The 16,395-nt window shown below is 34.0% G+C and overlaps 1 protein-coding gene across 4 annotated transcripts in view; it reads left to right on the forward strand.

Moving 5' to 3' along the window:
- The window catches only part of ZFPM2 (zinc finger protein, FOG family member 2), a 306,960-nt gene that overhangs the window by 76,003 nt on the left and 214,562 nt on the right, over positions 1-16,395 (forward strand). The window lies entirely within an intron of this gene.

Consider the following 16,395-nt stretch of genomic DNA (forward strand, 5'->3'; position numbering starts at 1 on the left):
TTCTCAACCTTTGTGCCAACATTTAGCAGTGTACTGAGCTTACCAAGTAGGTATGGTATCTACTGACATTGTCAAGGACTTTTTTTTACCTATTTTAGCCTAATAGAAATCATTTAGCACACCTGGTCATTGATTTCACGGAAAGAGAAGTTCAGATTGCAGCTTCAATTAAGTATTAGAACTTCACATTAAAACAGTACTTCAAGGTAACATTTTCTGCTTTATAAAAGAAGGTGGTGCAAGCATAACATTGCTAAGATATAAGATGTAATAATAGCATTGCAATATTTCAAGTATCTGTACAATATAAGTATGTAAAACGTCAGCTGTACCGTAAAAGTACCTAAGGCACAGGGGTAAGTTGTATTTCTCAATTAGGCAATTCTGCAGTTGAATTCAACACAATGTTTTTATGGGTATGGACTTGGAAATAGGCCTTAAAAATCCATTATATTAACCATAGTCTAATAGTACTGTTAGAAAATGTGCATCTAAAGCCAAACATGGTCTAGCAATATGTCTTATGGAAATTTTCCCTAAAAAGAATGAGCATATCAGAAAATAGTTCCAGAAGCGCTCCATCAATAATTTATAATGCAATAATAATATTTCATTAGAAAAATACCTATATTTCCATCACATTTTCATCCTTGCTTGATTTTACAAATTAATGTATGCTCTTCAGGAAGAGAAGAACTAAACTAATGCTAATTTTCTGAAACCAGTAGCTGGAAAATACAATCCAAACAAAAAAGAAGACATAGTTTATCTAATTAAATATTTTTGATGATAATACACAAAGAAGTTGATATTCTATATAAAGCACTGTGGTGCTATATGAAAACAAGATTTACTATTATAATACACTACTGTACATTTAAAATAATGCAAAATATGTATTTGGATGCAGCAGAATGGCCTTTTCCAGCTTCATAGTAGATTTAAAGACTATCAGTATTCTCCATATGACTTGGTTTTAATTTCATTATAAATTCTATCTGATATTTGCAATTTGTTGTTGCATTTTTGGTTTTAGTGTATTTAAAAATAGTTGAATATGCTTTTTATGGGCTGTCACTGCTTTTTATATGAGCTACCTTATACAGAAGTTTCTGAGGTATTTTATGACACTATGGAGTAAAACGAGATTTTTTTCATTTTGTTGGGAAAAAAACCAGTTTAACAGTAGGATGTGTGTACATCTTGTAAAATTATCTTATCACTTTGACATGTGATAAGATAGAAATCAAAACTGAATGTGGAAAAATTCCTTTTGACTTTTGAAACCTGGTGACCAAAACCAGTCATTCTCTACAAGGATATTTAAACATGTGAGAAAAGGAATGGATACATACCACATCCCATACTCTCCATCACACATGAAATTTAGTTGGTTATTTATTCATATGGAAAAAGAAGTGATCAACGGAAGATCATTTTCGACCATGCAGTACAAAGATGACGTCTTTCAGTTCTTTGAAAACAAAAAAAGCAAAGCATGAAATATTTTGCTTATTTTGGAACATATTTTAGCACAACACAAAAAGAACCATTGAAAATTTTGCTTCAACAAATTTACCAACTGGCAGTAGAGGCTTTACCTCAAAGAGCAGATGATACATTCTTTGTTATCTGAGCTGTCTCTGGTCTCCTTACCATCTCCACTGACTGTGTTCTGCATGATACAAGTTGCTGTCAACTGATAATGTGAACTGTGACAACTCAAGAATTTATATAAATAGTAGAGCTGTTTTGTTATTTTAATATTTTGTGTCTTTTTTTAGCGCTAAGGGAACATATTGTGATTTTCAGAGCCACTGCTTGCCAGGAACTGAAGTTCTGTGAGTTATCCATTAGCAATAACTTACACGCGGATGAGTCAAAGTTAAGCTTCTGGCGTTAATTAGAGTTTTATTTTGTTTGAAAATTTGCATTGTTAAGTGGTTCACATGCATTCCCAAGTCTTTGTAATTAGAATGTTTTTATGAGGAAAATCTAAAGTTAAGTGTGTTGTAGCTTTGAAGAGTTTGCTGAAGCAGTCTTTCAGATCACAGAGTCTTATGACCATCACTGGCCATCAAGGAATTGCAGAGATAATGCCTACTCTGTGTAGTCACTTGGAGTGTTAACTGAATGTTTTTCAACTATCCTCAGTTTTCATTGTTCTTGTCCTCAAATTTTAAAAAGTCTTTTCATTGAAAAGACTACTCTGAAATAACAGAAACTGAGATCAATAGGCTGTATACTAACACACACTGATCCTTTTTCCAAAATAGCTGACAGCAGAAGTCTAAGGAACAGTTAAGAGCAAAGCAAGACTGAACATAAGTATGTTTTATGGAAAAAGACTTAGTTTTTAAACATGGAAGCAGAGATAATTTTACAGCCTTATATATGCTGTTTGCCTTGGTACATGGAAATATATAGTTCTATAGCCTTTGTATTATTGCTGAAATATCAGTGCGAGTGAGGCTGATGATCAGTGCTTTAACACATAATGAAGAGAGAGTGAATCCTCCTATATGTCCTCTATACAGATCATCCATCACTTTAGAGAATAGGATCATTCTGGTTTTTACTGGATGTATGTTCCATGCTTTCATATCAGAACATTCATAAAATTTCTGAAAATTATGGATACTAGGTACCTCAACTAAAATATTGTTGAAGGCAATATAAGGAAATTATGTGTTATATGCCATCTTGAAAGAAAAAGAAAAATTGTTTAGAGATTTAGAAATGAATGCATGTTTGTCATCTAGTAATCATGCCTATATTGGTGGATACAAGTTCAGTCCTTCGTACTTATCATCTTAAAACACAGGAAATATGAACTGTAATGAAAGGAGAAAAGGTTTGAATTAAGATTATGAATTATAACTTGAAAGTTTTTAATAACAATTTTTTAGACTTTCCAAAAGCCATAATAAAAGTGAATGTTGACTTCACCTAGGAGAGAATTTAAAAAAAACCCAACAAAACAGAAATATCCAAGTTTAAAGTAAACGGGAAAGCAGTGGATGTAACCAGATGCTATAACTGTAATACCAAGTTAAAAAAAATATAAAAAGGAGGAAAACAAACTAAAAGTCCATCATTAGCTTCATTAATAACAGTAAGAGGATATTTTAAAATATGGTACAAAAAATAACTCAAAAATTGTAGAAAATTGGTATCGATCTATTACAAGTCCAGACTCTTAATAGTTATAAAGTAATTTTAATATTCCTAGTCCACTTAAAGTATATTTGTGCTGAAAAACTTATTTGAATTTTGGTAACGACTATACTTCTGTACTATCTAATTTAAGCAGTCTGATAGTTTGAATTTAACTTTTTTTAGGGGCTAGATGACCCATTACCCTAGTGGTCAACTACAGTTTTAAAAAAATTTTGATATTTCTCAAATAAGTTCAAAATCAGTAAAGGTTGGTCTGGATAATGACAGTGGTCCCATTGGAAATAAGGGGATAAGTGATGTAAGACCCTTTTATTAAGAGACAACCAGTAAGAATACCAACCTGTACAGGTTAGTGGAAAAAAAAAATATATCTTGTAAACTCAACATAATAATAATAATGTGAGCTAAAGTATATTTAGTTGTTTGCAATATGTTTAAAACCCTAAGAAAATGCTGAATAATGGATATGTATTGCTATTGACAAACCTGAACACCTTGACATGTTAGCTCTAGCAAAATTTAAGTTCCTGTATAATTAAATATGAAGTCATGTGCTTCATATTAATAAATGTTTTCATAGAATCCTTAAGGTTGGAAAATACCTGAAGATCATCGAGCCCAACCACTTTACTACTCCAAAAAAGTCTTGAGATTTACTGAACCAGGGTTGAGCCCAAAAGGTAGAGTTGTGGCTAACGGGTATGTTTGGGTTCTCAAATTACCTTGCTTGTCTTGTAAACAGTCTTGTTTGATGCTGAAACAGGGTTCTGTCTCCTACAGTCACGCGATAAGAATGATGTTAAAATTTGGAACAGGTTTAGAGAAGAGCCACTAGAATGTTGAAAGGACTGGTATTATGAAGAAGTCTACATCCTTTTCCTATTTATTTTATCAAAGATATATTAATGTTATATTAAAGGACAACCTGATTATGAACTCCTTTAAATTCAGAGTGAAAATCTGATAACAGTGGACATCTCTTTCTAGCAAAATATTAGGAGGTTAAATTGATGTTGAAGCACCACAATTTGAAACACAATGAATGGATTTTAGTGCTTAAAAAGTCATTATTGGAGCATTTTATAAAAAGTCGTTTATCTGTCATTATTAAAATTCAGGATGAAATACTTTCCTAAAGAACATGATCCAGTTCTGTGGCAAACACTGGACTTTAAAAATGAGATATATTCCACTAGGGCAGAGGTTAGACTGGCTGACCATGATAATAATTCCTTTTAACTCAAATGAAATTAATAAATGAATATACTATATATATTGCTTTTATAAATATTGTACCATTTGGATGCATTTATAATGAATAAATATTAACAGTCCTCATAAGCAACTCCCAATTTTTATTTCTCCATTAACTTTATATTAAAGCCATATTAAGAATGATAACTTCTCTGTGCTTTTCTCAATTCTGTGCCATTATGCTGTAGTGATGAAATAAAACAATACAGTTGAAGACATCCTGTACCTGTTCTGTAACATATAAGGGAAAGTTCTTTTGCTCTAGACACATGGGACACAATTTTCTAGTTCTGACTAAGCCAAAAAGCTTTTCCAGATGCACTCCACCGTCCTGTGTGCTGAATTCTTTTGACTTTCTTCCCACAGTTCCAATAACCAGAGAGTGTTTTAGCCATCACTGAATCTGTATCTGGCTTTTAAGACAGAGAAATATTGTCTGTATTAGCAATTGAGGAACTGAGTATAGGGCATTTACAAAGGTGGAATTAGTGCTACTCAGAGAAGTCTGGAAGAAGGAAAAACTGGATCTCTCTCTTCTTAATTCATGTGTACTATACTAGATTGTCTTTATTCCTTATGTGAGCTCTTAATTTTATAGTCATACAGGAGCACAGCTTTCTTACAGAATTGTGCTGATTTGGTGAGTTGGATAGCTTGAAAGTCAGTCTCAGAAGTTCTTTTGAATTGTGTCTGAATTATTCTTGGAAAGTGAGAAGATGTGATTTATCCACATGTCCAAAAATAGAAAAAAAAAAAGAAACAAACCAAAACAAAACCCCACAAAAACAAAGACAAAACAAACAAAGAAAAAAACAAACAAAAAGCCCCTATGCAGTAGAAAATAAGACCCCAAACTCTCTTTGTCAGTTCATGGTAATTTTTATGTATTGTTTACATTCATCTCCACATAAAGGGAAAGTTTCCCATTTGTAAAATTCTACCTCCAGTAAATCAACAGAACTGCTATTGGTTATAGTAAAGCAGTATGAAGTTCCAATTCATGTTCCATCACAGAAGACACATCATAACTCGTATACATGTATCAGAGAACTTTAAATTACTATTACAGATAAAATTACTTTAAATTACTATTACAGATAAAACTTTAAATTACTATTACAGATTGATGTTTTTCTTAAAAATTTATCAGAAAATTTAAGCAAAATAGTAAACAGGAAACTAAAGAGCACTTTAAAATAATTATACATTGAGCTATGCTACTATTAATATTTAATAAAATGTAGAAACAAGGTTTCATGTGAATTCTGGTGTATTGCTTTAGCGAGCTGTAGATCAGAAAGGTTCTAGTACACATTGGACATGCCAGTTTCACATTTTTACCTTCTTTAAAAGGTAGTTTGAAAAGCTTTTCTGAATAGTTTCCCTGTAACCATTCATGAGAATCACTACAAGTATGTGTTGATTTTGGGGTTTACTCTGCATTATTAGTAATACAATGAACGGTTTGGGTTACAAAGCAAAACTGTGTGGTATAGAATGAAATGGTTGGTAGACTGCTGCAAGATGGAAACAGACATTAATGATAGTCTTTTTTTCCCCCTTTTTCTTTTTTTTTTCTTTCCCTTTTTTTTTTTTTTTCCTTTCTTTTTTTTTTAAACCAGTCCTAAGAAGGACTTGGAGATTACTGTCCTGATTTTGTTTCTTTTTTGATTGGGGAAATGTGGTAGATATAAGATCTTGGAAATGCTATTTGATGTAAATTAACAAAAATCCATGAAACATAGTTAACCATAGATATAGTCTGACAGTAAGAAGAATATTGTGAAGAAGCAGAGGAAATCATAGAATGACTGTGTGTTACTCTGACAGTGAATCGGTATTATCTCTGCTATCAGATAATGCAGTTATCATTAATTTTCACATTTGCATTTCAATCTTTGGAAGGAAATGACTCTTGCCGGATGAAGATAAGAGCTCTGTACCACTATAATGAACCATCATTTTATCCCGATGCTTTGTATCCATATGAAAATGAGGCTGGGTGGTGTGGTATGTGAGGAGGGGGTGGGGGGGGTCATAGAAACATTATAACAAAGTGTCAAAAATCACTACAGACTTTTGGAGCCCTTAATGAAACAAGAGGTAGTCTAAATAAATCTTCTGTAGTGAAGTGTGTATTGGATTAAAAGCAGAGAGCTGGGCTCCCAGGCTCCAGGGGTTGGAAAGGAACCTTGAGGATTTCTGTGGACTTGATCTGTCCATCACCAGTTTGGAACTAGGAGGAGGCCACGTGGACACAGAATAACAAAAGTAAGGGCCTAGGAGTCATCAAGTTAACCCTGGAAGTCTAGGTCTTATTTTGACACTTGAATTCTATTAAGGGAGGTTTAGTAAATGCTAGTGGACCACTGTCTTCATGGTTTGGCCCTGTATGAGCCTGAAGGGTGAGAATGTGAGAGCGACTGGATTAATTCACATGGAAGTAGCAACCAAACCTTTTGCTGTCATCTTTCCCATGACAAGTTTTGACTTTCATAGGAAAAAAGTTGTTCCATGACCTGCTGACCGTGTGGAATAGATGGGGAGAATTTTCACTTATGGTCACACCTGAGAAAATGAAATTATGCCTATTAGCCAGAAATAGTGGTCACCAAAGCTTTAAGAGAAAAATGAGGTGTAAAACAGTTCCTCTAAAGTCATCTGAACAGGCAGTAATAAATTTTGAAAAGTAAGAAATACTTCCTGTCGTGATGACACTTATTATGGTGACTTCTGTAGCATCCCTTTCATGATTCGAGGTGCAAATATGGTAGAATTCTGTAAACCTGGAGATATGTGTTGCCTCATCTGACTTGAAACTTAAAATATCAAAAAGCAGCGAGTTCATCACTGAATACTGGAGCCCTTGTCAAGCATTTCAACTGTTTTGTCAGTTGGGATGCCATTTCCTTATCATTGTATCACACAGTTAACATATACATATGAATTTAAATTTAATTTCAAAATCAGTTGCTATAGAAATGAGCCTAGTTTAGAAGTAACATTTTCTTGTATATACATTTCACATGTGGAGAACTTTATTTAAACGATTAGCCTTTTAAAATATTTTCAAATGCAAAATATTTTTATGCAAGTCAAAATGCTTCAAAAAAGTGAAACTATCTAGAACCCCTCACAGATATTGCAAAAACTTAAGCCTGTTCTTGGCCAGAACCAGGACAAGTAGATAGACTTGAAATTGATCTGGTATCTTCCTAAATTCTTTTGTACTTGGGTATGTCCAGCATGAAGCAGGAACATTGACCTGACTTGTAAAAGGCATTGACCTCCAAGTGAAAGGTGATAGACATTAGAAATGTATTCTATTCTGATTGGCATTTATGTTTCAAGCACAAAAGACTTCTTGTTCACTGAAAAAAGTTGATAGCTGGGAAAGGCATGTGCAAGGGAAGAATGATCAGATTCACTAGGTACTTTGCTTTGGACATGATACTCTATATAGTGGATATTATGTAAAGTACAAATCCCCGTAGGTCACACTGAAGGACTCCTAGTCTGTGAAATTCTGCAGGGAATCAATGAACATCTGCATTACAATACATTGTTTCTTGTAGTTTCATGCACCGAGGGACCTGCAGAGGCTGGCAGAAAGCTTTGCACTTTTCAGCTGTCTCCACTGTAGTTTGGTCATAAAGGCAATATAACACCCTGGTAATTGCAAAGGACTGGGAAACAATGTCTGGTTTTGGAAGCAGATGGAGTGAGAATCAAAAGGGACATGTAATTGGTCCACAACTATTTTTTTCTTTGTTGTGTTTTTCCCATAAATTCAGCTAAGATTATTGCATGCAGAATACTGCATAGCAACATCAGCTTGAACAATTGAAAGAAGGATGTGTTAATATATTGGACTATATGCACAACATAGTGTTATTTAATGTGCAAAGCTGTAGTCCCGTAGTTGGATACAAACACCTAATGAGAGATGCCAGTTACTTTATTTCTTAAATTGACAGGTTTCAGTTGGTTTGAGTGATGAATCCTGTGTTCAGCATATCATTAAAGAAAATATTTTGATTTTCAAAGTACATTTGCATTCTAACCCTTCAAAAATGTTTTATTTACTCTCTCTTAAAACATCATAACATAAAAGTTGGAATAATAAAAAAAAAAAAAATTGTCACCAAGAAACATTCGTTGTATCTCCATTCAAAATAACTAACTTTTGCTAAGAGTAAAATTAATGTGACACATGATACTAGTATTTACACAATTCAGAAGGGTTCAGAGTGAGAAAAAGAAACAGGACATTGTGGTCGTGGAGCTGCAATAGAGTCCTAAGGGCAAAACTCCTCTCTCACTTCTGACCTTGACTTTCTCAGTGTCTGTGTTTAGCTCGGTGAGACCAGTTTAGCACACATTTGGGTTTAGGTTTAATGACCACATTTCATTTTTCAGGGTGCTTTACCATTGCATGCTTGAAAGTAGGATATGGATAGAATAGGGTTCTTATTTTCTTTCCTTGATTTAGGCTTCAGACAAAGGTATGTGTAAATGATCTTTGTAAAGTGCAATAATGGTCATCCTACAAAAATGCTACAATAAACTCTTTCATGCAATCACTCAGCACGTATTCACCAACATGGCAAAAGTAAGCATGGTTGTCTTAATAGTGTCAGACCTCATTTTTATCTCATTACAAAATGTGGAGTTCTTTAAACATGTTCTAATGGAGTCTGTGAGAAACCCCAAAACCAAATATTCAGAATTATAGGCCAGAGTTAAAACTAGTAAGATATTTGGGTAGGCAGAAGTAATAATGATTAAAGCCTATGTTTGGAAAGCAGTAATTGTACAATGACCACTCTTCTCAGTTTTTCCTGCAATCAGTTGATTACCTTAGACCTTCTAAAATAGCTGTATAGAGGACATTCGGTTCCCATCTCCTCTTCCCCAGTAATGTGCACTTTAATAATCAGGTTTGATTCCAAAAACTATTTTTAATCTATAGCATATTAAATCATATTCATGGGGAAGATGCTTGCATATACCTGTTTTGCCAATGTGGGCAGCCAGTCCAGTGTATACGTTGCATCTTTTATGATACATTACAGAAAAGATGAATTGAATTGTCCCATCATACCTTAATCTTTCTCTTTGTTTCTCTTTGTCTTCCTCAGGACTGTTAGGCAATATATTCAAGCTGGAAGCCTTGACAAGCCATATTTGACTTCACAATATTTTTTGTGGGTTAAAGATAGAAAAACTTTACAGTACTTTACGTAATTTTGTCTTAAGTGACTATTGCAGGATTGCACATGGGCTTATTTTTTGTTATAAAACAATATTGTCTGATATATTTCAAAGATTGGGGGTAAAGTTGTAAAAATGATTTTACTTGGAGAAAATACTTTGTTCAGGTCTGTGCTGGTCTGATTTCATGGCAGTATAGTTGCGTCGATTTTCAAGATGTTTCATCATCATAAAACCACAACGATGGATTATTATGGATTATTTAGAGAGATAATACAATGCATATACTAGGGACACAGTGTTCCAGAGTGTTGTGTGTATTCATTTTGGGCTGGGTGGTTCTTAAAAGAGACTGAATTTCAAATTACATCATCGTATGAAAAAAGCCCTTCATTAAGTTATCTGAAGTTTGATACTTACAGTGTAGTGCCAAAACTACTAATCAGTTCATAAATCTTTGGCTTGCATATATAAGTAAATACAACTTCTCCTAAAACAAATTCAAGTATCTGGACAGCATTCATGATAAGGAACCACTGAGATTTTTCTTAAGACGACTATAGTCCAATTTTAAAGGTTTCTGTAATGCAACATTGTAAATGCTTTGTATTGTTTGTTACCATCTGATAAACTGTGTAAAATTTTTAAATTTATTTTCTTAATACTTCTAATATTTTGATTTCTACTTTATCATTTTTATTGACTTTTTCTCAGAAAACAAAACAAAACAAAGCTTTTTTTCCTCCCAATTACAGAACTACTTAGCATTTGATATTGACTGTTTTTCTAAGTTATGTATTGAATATCAACTTTTCATGTTAATTTTCTGTAAGAGGTGCTCTCTAAATATGTGACTATTTCTAGCAGCCAAAAAGGGAAAAAACCTACAACAAAACAACATATATTTTGGTATGTTGCATTCCGATAAGAGCTATCATTTAGTTTAATTACTATATCTGTAGCACTTTAGCCATCAAATTTTCAGCATCTTCCAAGTAAATTGTTTTCTGTCATCTATCTATTTTGACAGTTACAACTTATTCAATTTTTTTCTGTATTGTCACACTACAATGCATGAATCATGTGAAATCAAAGAATAGTGTGATAAGGTAGTTGACAGGGATGTAGGACTTAAAATGTGTGTGAGAGGACATCTTCAGGGGACATTGAAGAAGCGTCCTTGCATAGTGCTATGGTACCTTTAAATATGTGCTGCAAAGCAATGGGCAGTCAGGAGCGTTGGAGTCTTTTCTACATGATGCATGAAGTAAGCTTCAGGTTTCTTTTATACTTTTCTGTAGGAATGCATCTGATTACAGGAAAGTCAATCTCCTTGGATTCTGCCTCTTGTCAATATATTCTTCAGTGTCATATGCATATTGACAAGCGTGATGTAATAGATTAGTTGCTCAACTGATTCATTTGTCTCACACTGTTCAGTGTTCTACATACTGGGAAGCTCAGTCAAGAAATTAAATACACTAATAGTACGAAAAAGCTGTGATCCTCCCTGCTAAAGAGCCTCTTGCCATCTGCTTGCTTTTTTTCCCTCATAAAAGAGACAAAAAATGGCTTGAATTTGTTAGAAAGCACATCGTATTAGTTTCACCATTTCTCAGCTTCTGGGATCATTGCCCTGTAAAAATGCTATGTGTGTTTCCCAAAGCTTGGACATATCATGATGCTTATCTAAAGAGAAAAATGATATATTTTTAAAAGAAAAATGCTGACCTAGTTAGTGAGACTGAAACCCTTCATTAATTAGAAGTCATAATTGCAATTACATGGTAAAATTAATTTATCACAAAAATAATCCTATCAGTTTTCCTTTTTGGAAAAATGGAACCAAATGATTTTAGCAGCCCGTATTGCTTAAGGGTGATATTACAGTGATATTGGGTTAGAGTGAATAAAGTAATCAAGTTCTATTTTCAAGATCTGAAATTCCGAGACTGTGTCATAGATAGTTTATATATTATATGAGATTCACTTGAGTTGTAATTTTGTAATTACATATAATATATAAAGCGCATATGCACAGATAAATCCATAAAAGGAAAATCGTGTGATGAAATTTAAAGAGTGAATTGAAGATAACACAGCACATAATATACAGAAAAATTTGTGTAATATGGCAAGTATGCTACTGAGAATGCCTTTTCTACTCTCAGGCTATTTAGACTACCTTGATATTCAAATCTTAATGTACATTAAATGGAATTTAAGGAGGTCCACCTTACTGGACCTCAGGCAGACTTAGCAAGTAGTGATCCTTGGGGATACCACTTTATGTATATATTTGCAAAGATGTTATAGCCATGAAATACAGTCCTTTGATGACATCATAACTGTGAAATATGACTTTATTTTGCTCACCAGCAGTCAGACCTTTGCTTTATCTATATTAAGCAGTCTGTATGCATAAATAAAGAATACCAAATACTGAAACTGACTGCTGTAACCTAACATGGCCATCTTCAGTTGTACTCATCACTCTCTGTGATGCCCTATGGATGTCAGGGGACTATTTGTAGAGTAACATAGTCTTCTCTTCAGAAATGAGGTAATAAGTGTTATGGTACTGTTAGACAGCTATGTGTCCAAATTCAGCAATTATTTATGCTTATTTATGCTTATTTAAATTTTAACAGTGGGCAGAAATTTATTATTTTATGTCAAGCTAGTCAAACTTGGTCTTTAAATTTAAGGATCTCAAAATACATCATTAAGATTTCTTGTCCCATTGAAGTAAATAGAAAAGTGCACATTGATGTCAATGGAGTTGATACCTCGTCTGTTAATGGCTAGTTAATGTATGAATACCTTTATAATTTACGTAATACTCATGAATGTACTTACTTTTTAGGAGAAAGACTGTTAACCACAGTCACAAGGAGAGTGTTTATCTACCTGTACTTTGTTATTAATGGGAGATAAGAACAAGTACACTTTTAAGTATTTGAAAATATCTTAAGTCTCTAAGAAAAAGACTTCGTAGAACAGTGCAAGTAATCCATGCATAAATCTGTCTGTCCAGACTAACCTGGTAATTGAAGATAGAAGCAGTAAGTCTTATTTTTTTTTTTTTTTCTCTCCAGGTAGTAAAGAAAAAAAATAATCTACTTTTAGAAGAATTCTTTTGGTCCTCTAGGCTACCATTTTGAAAAGTATTTATAAACTTTTAATTTAATGCATGTGAGTATGGCACTAAACAAAGAACTACCTGCATGCATCAAGTTAAGCACATATGTATTTGTAGGACTGTGGCCTTAGGTCAGAAGCTCTTCCAAAAAGGAGCTGCCTTTATCACTGAGTACTTTCTACATACTTAGCAAACTGCTAGCTTGCATAAATTAAAAGGGATGCAAATCAAAGCAGTGCTAAAGGCTCCTTTTCACTCCTCTGGAAATGTAAAAGGGCCTTAAAGGTGGACTAAATTACTTCAGCAAGATCCAGAATTCTGAATACAATTAATAAGGACTTCAAATTGTAGCTTCTTCAGTTTTTGTTAATTACAGAACATTGATTCATGGGTTTGCTTGGTTGTCTAACTTCCTATTTTGAAACATTTTTTATTATAATGCTTATCTTAATATAGGATCTTTTGACTCATAGGTGCCTCTTAAAATGATTTTTTTTTCTTTTGAGAAATAGGAGCTAAATCTTGAGGCTGCTGTTCATTTCACATCCACTTTGTTGTCAGTGATGGGATATAACATATGTTAATTTTTCTAACTGATAACTCACTTCGATTCTGCAATCCTTTTTTTTTTTTTTTAAGTTTAAAAACCCCATTATATTTTATGGCTCTGATTACATATGTGGATACAGTCTTGTGGTGGCATAACACTCAAGAATCTTGATCCTGTTTTATTTTCTAGTGGTATGATTTACTATAACTGTATATAGTAATATACCCCTATAAATAATTGAGAGAAGAGGATGCTTAAATGTTGCTCAGGGATAGAAAAGGACTGTGATGCATAATCTCCAAAATGTTCCTAAGGACAAATCTTTTCTTAAGGGAAATAGTTAATATTTTCTTTCTTTTTTACAGTTTTTTTTTAATAAAAAGTGGCATAAATTTGACTAAAGGACTATCCTGAAATACTCTCTGTGAAGCATCAGTGGCTCTTAGTTTCTCCTTCTGAAAATCAGTTGAATCTACTGCCTATTTTTTTAATTATTAGCAAATTCCAAGGAATATTTTAGAATTTAGACTGTTGCTTGATGATTTTCTCCAGCATCAGCTGATAAACTAAATCTTATCTTGGCAGTTAAGAGGAAAAAAGAAAATATATCCTTTTAAAGCTCTTATTTTCTCAATATGATTTTCTTAAATGTGGAGCATCCTATTTGTATTTTTCATCAACTTTTTCCTTCAATTTTTCTTTTATACAGGCGCTTCCTACTCTTCACCTTTTACCTTCCTTATGCAATATTTGTAGTAATGAAACCAGTCTATATATACTGGTTTTTATTTACTTTGTAAGCGTGTATTGTGAGAAAGAGGGCATGAGATTATTTATCTGAATAAATTTGCTTCATATGTGCCTAAGCTTCATATGTACCTAAGCTTATATGTGCTTTACTGTTGTTATAGTGGCCTAGCGGTAGTTCCCTGTTGTATTTGTCATCTCCACCTCCCTGCCTGCACTTGTGTTCCCCTTCCTTCATCCCCACAGATGGTCACAGCACAGTAGCTGTCGAGGTGACAGTCCAGCAGTGCTTAGCGGAGCAGAAGTCTTTACACTTTAGTTCCTTAAAAACGATTCACAAAAACGTGTGCAGCAAAAAGGCAGTTTCCCCAATGTACTCATACACATGCTGAAGAAATGTCATTTTCCTTGCTTATTTTTTTCCTCAATAAATAAGAAAGCATTTTGTTGTTTCTTTTCCCTTTTGATCATTCATAATTTCTGATCATATCCTTTTATATTCTTGGTATGATTTTGTTCATGCTCTTCATTTTCACTCTGCTCTCTATTCATTCTCTTTCTGTTATTTATTTCCTTTGATTCTCTTAAAGTACCTTTTCCGTGTGGTGTGTGTTTCTGTTTTCTCTTCAAGCACTCCAAATTTATTTACCTGGCTATCTAAGTTTGGATACAGTGTTTCCTACATCATTTGTCAAGGAGAGTATAGAGAGAAAGAAGCACACTATTACTGCTCTTAACTTTGGTGTATTTTCAAGGAGTATCTGCTAGTGTTCATTTGATTATTTCTTTCCTCAGCTATGTATATAGCACACGCATAGGTATCATCAATTCAACGAAAACACCACAGGGAAAATGAATTTTATGAAATTGGGAGGAAGTTTGCAGCAAACAGTGGATTATATTGGTGTTATATAGCTATCTCATCAAAAGGTAGCAAATGCACAAGACCTTTTGCGCTTTTCAATTTGAAAGAAAATGATTTCATTAGAAAAAAAAGAACCATCACTCTGGATGTTGGAGAATGCCAGAGCCTGATGAAACCAGCTGAAGAGACAAACTGAGTGTACGGATGCAGATTAGCCTTCAGAAGATGAGGGTGTAAAAGGGATTTAATGGTAGGATGGATTATAGAAATCCTTGTAACAATGTTAAATAATTATAGTTCCAGCCGAGATCAAAGCAGTGCTGATTGAACCCCCTCAAGCTGTTAACACGGAGTATCTTGAAGAAAAAAAAAAAAAAGGAAAAAAACCCTCTGAGATTGGTCAGCCGGCGCTGACAGTGTCCTCTGATCTGAGGAAGTTCTGGCTGTATTGAAGGTACAATTTATGGGGGAGGAAAAAATAGAGAGAAAAATTTATCAGTCTGAGTAGCCTATTTAGGTGGGGGGGTTGGGTTTTTTTAAGGGAGGAGGAAGGGGTATTACAATCAATGTTACTGGAGTTCACACACTTACTGAATTTACAGTAAACTTGTACACAGTTGGCTTCTTTCCATATTGGAAAAAGGATTAAATTTCTTTAGCAGAATTCTGGTCTGTAAGAAAAAATATTAAACTCTTTTTTTTATCTCCCCTCAACACCTCCCCCCTTTTAGACTATGGTTCCTATTTACATACCTGCCCAGCAACAACTATTAGTAGTGATAACTGGGAGAACGCCTTTGTAGTAGTGATCTTTAGCTGCAGGCAAGGAGTGCAGTTGCTGTGCCCATTCAGTAGCATTAAACATTTATTCTCATTGCCTTGCCTTCCTGGCATTCATGCCTGGAGGATTATGCTTATGCCTCTATTAATAAAAAAGAGAAGTCAAAGTTAAATACTTATGGTTTGGTGGCATAGTAATGTGGCATAGCCAAAGCTTTTCCTTTTATACAGGTGTCTGCAAAGTGCATCACATCTAGTTTGTTGCAAAAGAAATTGTATCACTTTAATGATGTTGAGGTGTGTCTGGCTTGTTCAGTTCTGAGTGGAAAGCTATAGGGTACAACAACTGAGTAGTTAAAAACAAGGGTGGAAATGACACCTTATGGACTGGGATTGAACTACAGAATCATAAAATAGTTTGAGTTGGAAAGTACTTTAAAGATCATCTAGTTCCAACCCTCCTCATGTTCCGCTAGATCAGATTGCTCAAAGCTACATCCAGCCTGACTGTGAACACTTCCAGGGATGGGGCATCCACAAGTAGATCTGTCTGAAGGAATGATTTCATTTGCTCCCTGGCTTTGTGATAGGACTGGAGCTGAGTGAGAACAACCATCACTGAAGTGTAAAGTGTAAACAGCTGTTTGACATCTCCTCTCTGGC

Source organism: Corapipo altera, unplaced genomic scaffold, assembly GCF_003945725.1.
Source record: "Corapipo altera isolate COAL_440 unplaced genomic scaffold, ASM394572v1 52b, whole genome shotgun sequence".
NCBI lineage: Eukaryota > Metazoa > Chordata > Aves > Passeriformes > Pipridae > Corapipo > Corapipo altera.